The sequence below is a fragment of the Parus major genome, chromosome 1 (genome assembly GCF_001522545.3).
Source record: "Parus major isolate Abel chromosome 1, Parus_major1.1, whole genome shotgun sequence".
In the NCBI taxonomy this organism is placed as follows: domain Eukaryota; kingdom Metazoa; phylum Chordata; class Aves; order Passeriformes; family Paridae; genus Parus; species Parus major.
The window spans coordinates 6,785,160-6,794,095 of record NC_031768.1 but is presented as its reverse complement, the minus strand read 5'-3'; the positions used below and the strand labels follow the sequence as shown (position 1 = coordinate 6,794,095).

Here is an 8,936-nt window from a genome sequence, read left to right as displayed (position 1 = left end):
GAGAGGAGAGGAGAGGAGAGGAGAGGAGAGACTGTAGCAGGCTCCAGAAGGGACATCTGAGATGCTTTCAAGAGCAACCTGGCAAACCTGGTCTTAGAAGGTCAACAAGGTCTCACAAATGCAGCCTGGGTGATGGGGGAATATGGAGCAGTGCTTTAGCATTTAACCTGTGTCCTGCTGCTGGGCTTACCCATCTCTTTTACCTCAGTGAGCTCTTTACGGATTTTTCGTGGCAGAAAGCAGGTTCTGTATAAATCAGTCCCTCTGTAGAAGGTGTTGCCATTTTCTCAGTCTTTGAGACTCACCGTAAAGAAGTTATCCTGCAACTGGGACTGTCACTTACAAATCATCCTTGGAACAGTCGTGGCAGAGAGCCAGCACAGTAAGCAGATGTTGGTTTGTTTAACAATATGAACCACAAAGAATATGAGAAAGCAGTTTTAACTCAAACATTTTGTTCTTCTAAAATATGATAGTAAGTATGATCCTCAACACAATAGCAAATGCCTCGGCCAGACACATTGCAGTGTTTTCTGCATTCAGGAGTGTCAGCCATTCCATTCAGAAATTAATTTAGTCCTGTCAAACAAGAATTCTCTCCCTTTCTGCTCCTTCTGCTCTAAACCCCTTTATGAAACCAAATACCAGGTCAGCTCTTTCAACAGAGCACTGCTAATGAACCTATGTATCCTTCCCAGCACAGCCTTCTCTCTGAAGAAATCATTTCTGGTTCTCAGTTGCTGTTCCTTGCATGCGACTGCATTAACGTTCAATATTCTCTGGTGGTTCCTGTATTTAACCAAAGAAATTGGACCAGACTGTACCAATAGTCTGCTTTCATTATTAAATATTACACCATTCTGGCACTGCTCACAAATGTTATAAGGAAAGATTTAGTGTTGTTCCAGTCAAAGGTCTTAAAATTGTCAATCTGTGGACTCCTTCCCAAGGGACAAAGGAAGATGAACTGAGAAAAGCAGTCCTAATGCCAGTCAGCCTTAGTTTGCTGTGGGAGTGGGGTGGTGCAGTGGTGTGTTCATGGTCTGAAACAAAATAAAAAATAAATAAAAAAGTAATAATAAATAAAAAATAAATAAATTTTAAAAAATCAGCTAAGTCACTGATGACAATATTAAGCATCATTAGATAAAAAATAGTTTTCCTAGGACAGTGCAGGAAACAATCTCCCTTGCTGATACCTCAGCCTTAAAAACTACCTTTTGAGATGTGATGTGACTAATTCTTAACCCATTGTATATGTGTTCTGTTAATTCCATATAATGCAAACTTCTTAACCAAAATGTCATGTTGTTAAGTCAAATGCTTTAAAGAAACCCAAATCTATTGTATCAACACGTCATCTTTATCAACCAAAACTATAATCCTGTTTTCAAGAAGAGATGATGACTGTATTTCATAGGATTAAAGCAAAAGACCTTTAAAATCACCCATTCCAACCATTAACCCAGCACTGCCATGTTTACCACTAAACCCAAGTGCCACATTTAAATGTCTTTTAATATCTCCAGGGATGGTGATCCCACCACTTCACTGGGCAGCCTGTTCCAATCCCTGACGACCATTTTGGTGAAGAAATTTTTTCCCAGTATCCAAATTAAACCATCCTTGGCACAATATGAGGCCATTTCCTTTTGTTTTCTTGTTACTTTGGAAAAGAGACCCACACCCACCTGGCTATAATCTCCTTTCATGTCATCTGGAGAGCAATAAGGGCTCCCCTGAGACTTCTTTTCTCCAGACTCAAGTTTCAATAACCTAAGTTCAGCATTCTTAAAATTTCAAAACTTTTTATTGACCATTTGCTTCCATTTTTCCTTCTATTTCTTGCTTATTAGTCAGATGAATTATTGTTGTTTTCCTATATCTTTGTAGCTGGGATAAATTTTAGGTCAAACCAGTCCTTTTTTTGTGTCTGTGCTATGGTGGCTTCTTGGTAGGATATTGACCTGACTATTCACAAAATATTCTTGGTATTCATTGGTGGTTTTTATGTTGAATGTACCTTCTCAGTTTGTTTGACTTGCAAGATGCTTAAACTTGGGAAAATGGTATTTTTCAGGTTTCAGATAGAGAAGGAAGAAGTGTCACATTCGTTTTTATGAAGAACACAAGTCCTGATGGCTGGTTTTTCATAAAAGATTTTTTAATTGTTTTAGGTTTACAATTAACTGCTGTGTTGCATCCTCATTCAATCAATTTCCTGGGCTCAGTCTGGGATGTTCAGGCCAACAGGAGTCGAGTTGCTCTCTGTCAGAGAAGCTCTCCATGTACTGCTCATTTGAGCAGCTATTCTAGTGACAGGCTGTTCCTTTGTCGCTCTTGTCCAACTACTAAACAAAGTGCAATATGTCTAAATAAACATTTCTCGTTACCAGGGCTCATACAAAACTCATAAATTCACGCAGATGAATTCCACAGAGAGCGTGAGCTTTGTTGTTCTGTGCTGCTCAGAGCAGGGACGGGAGGAGCAGAGACCTCCTCTGCCAGGGAATGAGGACATCCAGAACAAGGGGTGTTCTGGATGTGGATTAAAGACTCTCTCCCTGCAAGAGCCAGACAGAGCTGGGAGGAAATAAACAACTTTGGCTGGGGGAACCTCAGGCAAACAGACAGATCTTATCCTTCGTGTGTCATGACACAGCTTGTAAAGTACTTGTATACATAATACATCTTCTGGAATTTTCACATTAAAGAGAAGATGTATTTATCTGACAGCTGAAAAAATAACTGATGTGCCTCTGCTGTGTCCTTCCTAGGAATTCAGCTGTCCAGGGGAGAGGAAAATAAGAAATATTATTTTAGTATAATAAATAAATTAAGTACACAGTCTTGCATACTGTGTGACCCAAGAAAAATGACTGAGCCAAGCGGGCAGGAACTGTTTCTGAGGAGGCTCTACAAAGGCTTTAGAATCAGTGTGTATCAATAACTTCCATGCAAACTCCTTTAAAAATGTCAGTAAATTGGATTGGCATTATTACACCTGTGTGTTATTTTGCATTTTATACAGTGGAAATAACAATATATTGGCCTCAGTTTTTGTAGTGGGAGGTACATAAAGAAGACTCAAATTCTGTGATGCAAAAACAAAACTAGAACTGAGCAAAATTATTAGGATGTAGTTGTCTGCCTGAACATGCAAGCAGACAAGTTCTCATCAGCTTTGGTAAAATCCCTAGTGGAATTGTTGCCCCCCTCCAAAACAAAAAAGAGACATCAGTGTTAGGAAGTAGGTCTCAAGATCCTTCAAAATCCTAGAGTTTGTCACTGAATTGTGCTGGGTAAATATCTTCTCTCCATTCCATATATTTTCCTTTATCTTCCTCCTTTCCCTGAATCATCTTCATCCTAGATGCAAAGAATTTGTTGCTGACATTGAAATATCCCTCAAAAGTCTAGTTGCCTTGTATTTCTAAATGAAAGTCTGAATTTTTTTGTTTCAGTCATACAAAAGTTTTAAAGTTTTTAGAATATGAATGAAAGGGGGGAGAGAGAGAGACAGAGATAAATAAAGGAAGAGGAAAGAAGGAAAGAGAAATAGAAAAATATTTAAAACCTTCCAGTAAATAGGAAACTGACTGAGAAAAAGAATAAGGAGATTCTGTTTTGTCAATAAAACCTTAACAGACACTAAGGAGGAAAAAGCACAAACTATCTTTTACAGAGGGAGAAAGAACACATATTGTCTCCTGCACCACACAGGATTTCTGTGGAAATTAAGCTGAAGAGGCAGGGGTAGAGCTGATGCTCTTATTTAGTGGAAAGGTAGAAACACACTGCAGGAAGGTCTGACTCTACAAAAGAACAAGAAATCTCTTCCAGAGAGTGTAGCTAATGCTGAATATAGATGTTATAATTACTAAATACCCATACTAAAACAATGAAAAGCATATTCAATCTGGCACAGAATACCAGTAGCTGAAAGAGTTTCCTGGGAAAGAATAATAATGACAGCAATGATCATCATAATCATCATCAAAATGTATATACTGCAAAGGAAAATAGATCTGGATGGTGTAAATATGGCGATTTTCCTCGTTAATGCCAATACCCCGGGTACATTTTCTTCTCTGATTGTGTAGAGCTTTGGGGTTAATTTTCTCTCCCTTTCCTTCTTTCTTTTTTTAAAGAAAAGACACACAGTTTTTTCATCATTCAGACATTGGGGAGTCAATGAAAAGCCAAAGGGATGTGCTTTCATGGTTTTGTAAGAGTGGTTGGTTTCTGGGTCCAGCGCTCCTGACTCCTCATCCTGCTGCGACTTTGAGGTTTGTCTGAGAGAGGGGCGTTGATTCTGTTCTCCACACTCCTTGCTGGGTGTTGAGAGGAAGAAATTGAGGAGGAAAGGAATTTAATTCCTTCTTCAGAAGCAGTAGATTGGGATCTGGCACCTCAGCACTCAGGAACCTGTGAACCCCTTGCCCCACTCTGTGCAGGGCTGCTCCTCAAAGAGCAAGGGCAGAGCTCGCCCTGCAGCTTTTGCAGGGTCTCCTCTCCACTGTGACAGAATTTGGGGTGAATTCTACCCCAGGGTTTCTGCTTGCTGTAGTGTGAAAACACACAGGAAGAACCCTGTCTCTGCTGGCCTAAAAATGAGCATTTCACACCATCGTACACTGTCCTGCTCTGTGTAAGAAACAGCAACAGTGGTGGAAAGGAGTGGTGGAAATTGCCTGACTGACAGGTATACTGTGCCATGGCACTCTACAGCAGACTGCAGCAAGATCAGACCTCCCAGACAAGCAAACAAGAAATGTTATTTGAGTAATTGAGAAATGATCATGGAATATGCTTAGTCAGCTTTTCCCACATCAATACTTGGCAGCATTCAAACATCATTAACATTATTTCCCCTCAACATTGAACGAGCTGTCAGCTTTTTAATGGGTATATTGTCTATCTAAAGTAGAAAAAGGGATTGATTTGCAATGATTTATTTCAGATCTTAAGTAGTTTGATACACAGTTTGATATCCTTCCAGTGATTGAATCCTTTGTCTCTATATGTCACAGATCAATTCAAAATGGTGCAGAATCCAGAAGTGACTGCTTTTAACCAGATTGATCAAATCTGAACCCACATGTAGCTGGAAAACTCCAGAGTGACAATTCTCTCTGGGCATACCTTCAAACACTGAATGCAGACCACATCTGCACTTGGTCAGTGCAGGACAACAGAGTTTTGGCACGGGAGAATTAACTGCACACACATCAAAAAGCTCTTCCCTACACTTCCCCAATGAAATATTGCTTCCTTTTTAATATTGTTAACATTAGTAACCTATATTGTTCTGGTTTGCTGCTAAACTCTCATCTTAAGCATTCATTACTTTATTCACACACACAATGATTGCAAACCCTTCTCTTCAGGTGTTTCTCTACTAAAAAGTTTTAGATCTGTTACTGCTCAGGAGACAGGAAATCTTAAGCACAACTGAGTCCAAGACTCTAATCATAAAGGGTATTAGAAATTAAAATACTATATTAATTGGGGTGAGCTCTCTTACCTTTGCACAGATCACACCTTAACCTCAGACAGAAAAGCCTCATTGTGAAGGACAATGATTCAGGGCCCAAGAGAGCATGAGAAGGGGTCAGGAGATACAGTCACAGGAGACCTCAGTTTATGTGGAGCTTCCTAATAAAACTGCTCTGAGACCACATTAAAAAATAACAGAGAAGGCAGGTAATACCTCTGTTTTTTAACAAACCAAGTGCAGATATTCCAATCAATCTAACCAGCATGCACACAGTGGAGGTTTCAGTCCCTATCCCTAAAATTGTACATTAGAACTATCTTAGCCAGTTTCTGTGTCTTCATACTCTCAGAAATGAGATGGTGGCTGAAGTTGCTTTCTCTTTAATAGTCTGCCTGAACTTCAAGCACATTTCATCTGACAAGAGATGTGAATTTATTAGCCCCACTGAGCTGAGCTGTCTTGTACAGGATTTCAGATTGTAAAGGGATAGTTTCACAAAGTTGGAAAATGGTAGAGCAAGAAAATCCAGCCACACAAAACCTGTTAAAGTCAGAGAAGGGGAGAAAATGCAATGCCCTGATATGAAGGCCTGAAGTTCTGCTGATTTGGTAAAACTTGTTGGAATCTGACAGATTTTTCTGAAGCAACTTCATTTGAAGTTCACATATTCCTGTATAAACAAAAACATCTTGTCCAGTAGTCACTGTGTTAATTTTGAAGAACAGTAATAAGTCTTCAAACTATCAAGACAATCCAAACAAGAAGCCTCAAAATAATACAAAAAATAAGCCTAATAAACATCCAGAAACAATTAGTTCTACCATGGCAAATCCTTGAGCAGAGGGTTAAAATCTGCTAACTTTGTGTGGAGAACTGTAGTGCATAAATATCTTTTGTAAGAGCTGGAACTGTTTGCTTGTCTTGGGATGAAAGCACTTCATCTATGTGAAAACAGCAGAAAACAGCCACAGACAGGTTATCAAGGCTTGATCATGTTCTGAAAATTAAATTTTCTGGAATCAACAAGTTAATGTAAATAGCAGCAATTGTATCTAACAGATTTTGGGTTGAGTTTCAAATTTGCAAAGATTTCTGCCAATTTTTCATTTTCAATATATAACCTGAAGCAAATGAAATAAATGGGATTTTGAACACCACAGAGGAAAGGCATTTTATTACATAGAAGTGATGCTCCTACTATTCCCATTTTACTATTTTCATTTATGTTATTGCAAATGAAGAAATGCAATCACATTGTTGAAGATCACTTGTTGTGCGGATGTATTGTGGAATATGTTTAGCAATAAAGAGGCTACTGATACAAAAAAAAAAATATATAAAAATTTCCAAGTGTAATTGGGCAATTATTGATGTACTTTCCAAGTAAAATCTTGATTGGATTTTATCTTTATTAACTTCTTGATTCTCCCCAACACAATTTAATTTAATTCTCTATAAGGATTTTTAAAAATGCAGTGGAGAGGAGCTTTTAAGCTTCCCAGGATGCACATAAGAAATATAAGTGCAAGTGAAAGTGTGAAATTATAGACATACCTGGTCAAACTGAGTAAACACATGCAGTGGTAAACCTTGATTTAACACTCACTTTCCTATGAGACTTCTCCAGGACTTGTCGAGATTTGCCCTTTATGTGTATAATTTATTCACTTATTCATTTATCTATTTATTAAAAATGTTGGGGTGGTTTTTTTTTTATCTTATACTCTCTATTACCATTCTCTTCTATGGCCTGGTAGCAGAAAATTCTTAAAGTTCTCTAAGCAAAAAAAAAAAAAAAAAAATTTTGAGGGACAAAAAGAAAATTGTCCCCAAAATTACCTCTTTTTACTGTTTATTATAGGAAAAGGAAATATTTTTCATCCATATTATTTTTTCTCAGACCATTTAGCACTCCTCACACTCCTCATAGGTTTTTCTCTCTTTTCTCTAGGTCTCTGTGACCTTTCCCACACTTATTATATAGATGGCTAAGTGAAAGCAAAGAGCTTTAGAAGCAATTGCATCTCCATGGTGACAAAACCACAATGTCTCATTTATGCTCCAGGATTCCCAGGTAAATGTTTTCAGCTCTTTTTGTGGATTTCAGCTGCATGTGAGGGAAGGAGGAGGGGGTGTGAGTTTTCTCCTTAACTCAACTCTGACTCCTTGATGCCATAATATTAAATACAACACATTAAACTGTTACACACAAACACGTAATATGTGTAAGTACACAGAGAAAAGATCTCAAGGTCATTGCAGCATCTGCAAGAATTTCCAAAGACAAAAATCTTCAGCTGTTCTGTGCACTGAAAGCACAGAAGACTGAAATGTTTCATTTCCTCAGAAGCAGACCTCAGGTAGCAGGACACACAACTTCTCCCCACTATTTTTCCCATAAGACTGTTTGACCTAGAATGAAAAAAAACAGGAAGAGGAAAGTTTCACTTTCTCTGCTTGTGTTCTGGCTTCTTCATCAGCTCTGAGAAAAAGCTCCCCAATCTCTCTCATTTGACAGATTGCTGGGATTTTTCCTTGATTTTTATTAGTGAGGTTCTGTCCATTTGGGAATAGGTGACAGATTCAAACCAGAGAGCAAATAACAAAGTATAGGGGCAGGGTAGGTGGATACTGACCTAACATTGACTTGGCAGGCTGGCAGCAGAAAATAAATTTTAAATTATAAATTTTAAATTTTAAATTTTAACAGACAAAGCCCTCTTGGTGGAGTCTGGTATCAGAAAATAATTACAGGTTACATCCAATCTAGTTGTTTTTGCTGCCATGTTTTCCCTGTCCCTCCCAGACAATATCACATCTATATCAGAAGAAAAGGGATTGTAAAATGTGTAAAACACATGGCAGTGGTGGCCAGTCCACTTTGTCCAGAGAACTGTGACTGAACTATGATTAAAGAGGCAGTTATGACATTTTTTTTTAAAAGACCCGAGGCTCAAACATGTACCTGTGGTTAACGTGGTGAACAAGCTTGTCCTTTCCTGAGTAAACCTGAGTGCTCATCTGCAATGCAGCCCACAGCTAAGGAGTCCTGTCACACTTCTCCATCACTGTCACTCCACTCAATTCACATTTGCATCTCAAACCTGACATGGTGTTTTAAGGTTTGCAGAGGTCAAAGAGATATGCTGTTCAAATTGTTACAAGGTTATCACTTGGTCAGGTTTCCTAATGATTTTAGAAGCTGACCTTTGAATAAAGTTTTACAGACTTCAGGAGTAAAAGTTAGGCTAAAGCTTGTGTTCCTTGTGAGCAGGAGGTGAATTTAAAAAGGTGTGTAAATATATATTTATGTGTAATTTGTTGTCTATGTCTAACAAATCCAGAAAGGCTATGATTTAAACTTCATTGCCAAGTTCAGATTATTTTAAAAAGTATTTAGAAACAGTTTAAAATGCTCACACTGAAGCTTTAGGTA

General features: G+C 38.3%; 1 long non-coding RNA gene across 1 annotated transcript in view; it reads left to right on the top strand.

The window, feature by feature from the left end:
* The window catches only part of LOC117243854, a 54,857-nt gene extending 47,289 nt beyond the window's left edge, over positions 1 to 7,568 (top strand). The window contains exon 3 of the long non-coding RNA XR_004495776.1: positions 7,452 to 7,568. This is a non-coding gene — a long non-coding RNA (uncharacterized LOC117243854). The remainder of the gene's footprint in view (positions 1 to 7,451) is intronic.
* The last annotated feature ends 1,368 nt before the right edge of the window (positions 7,569 to 8,936 follow it).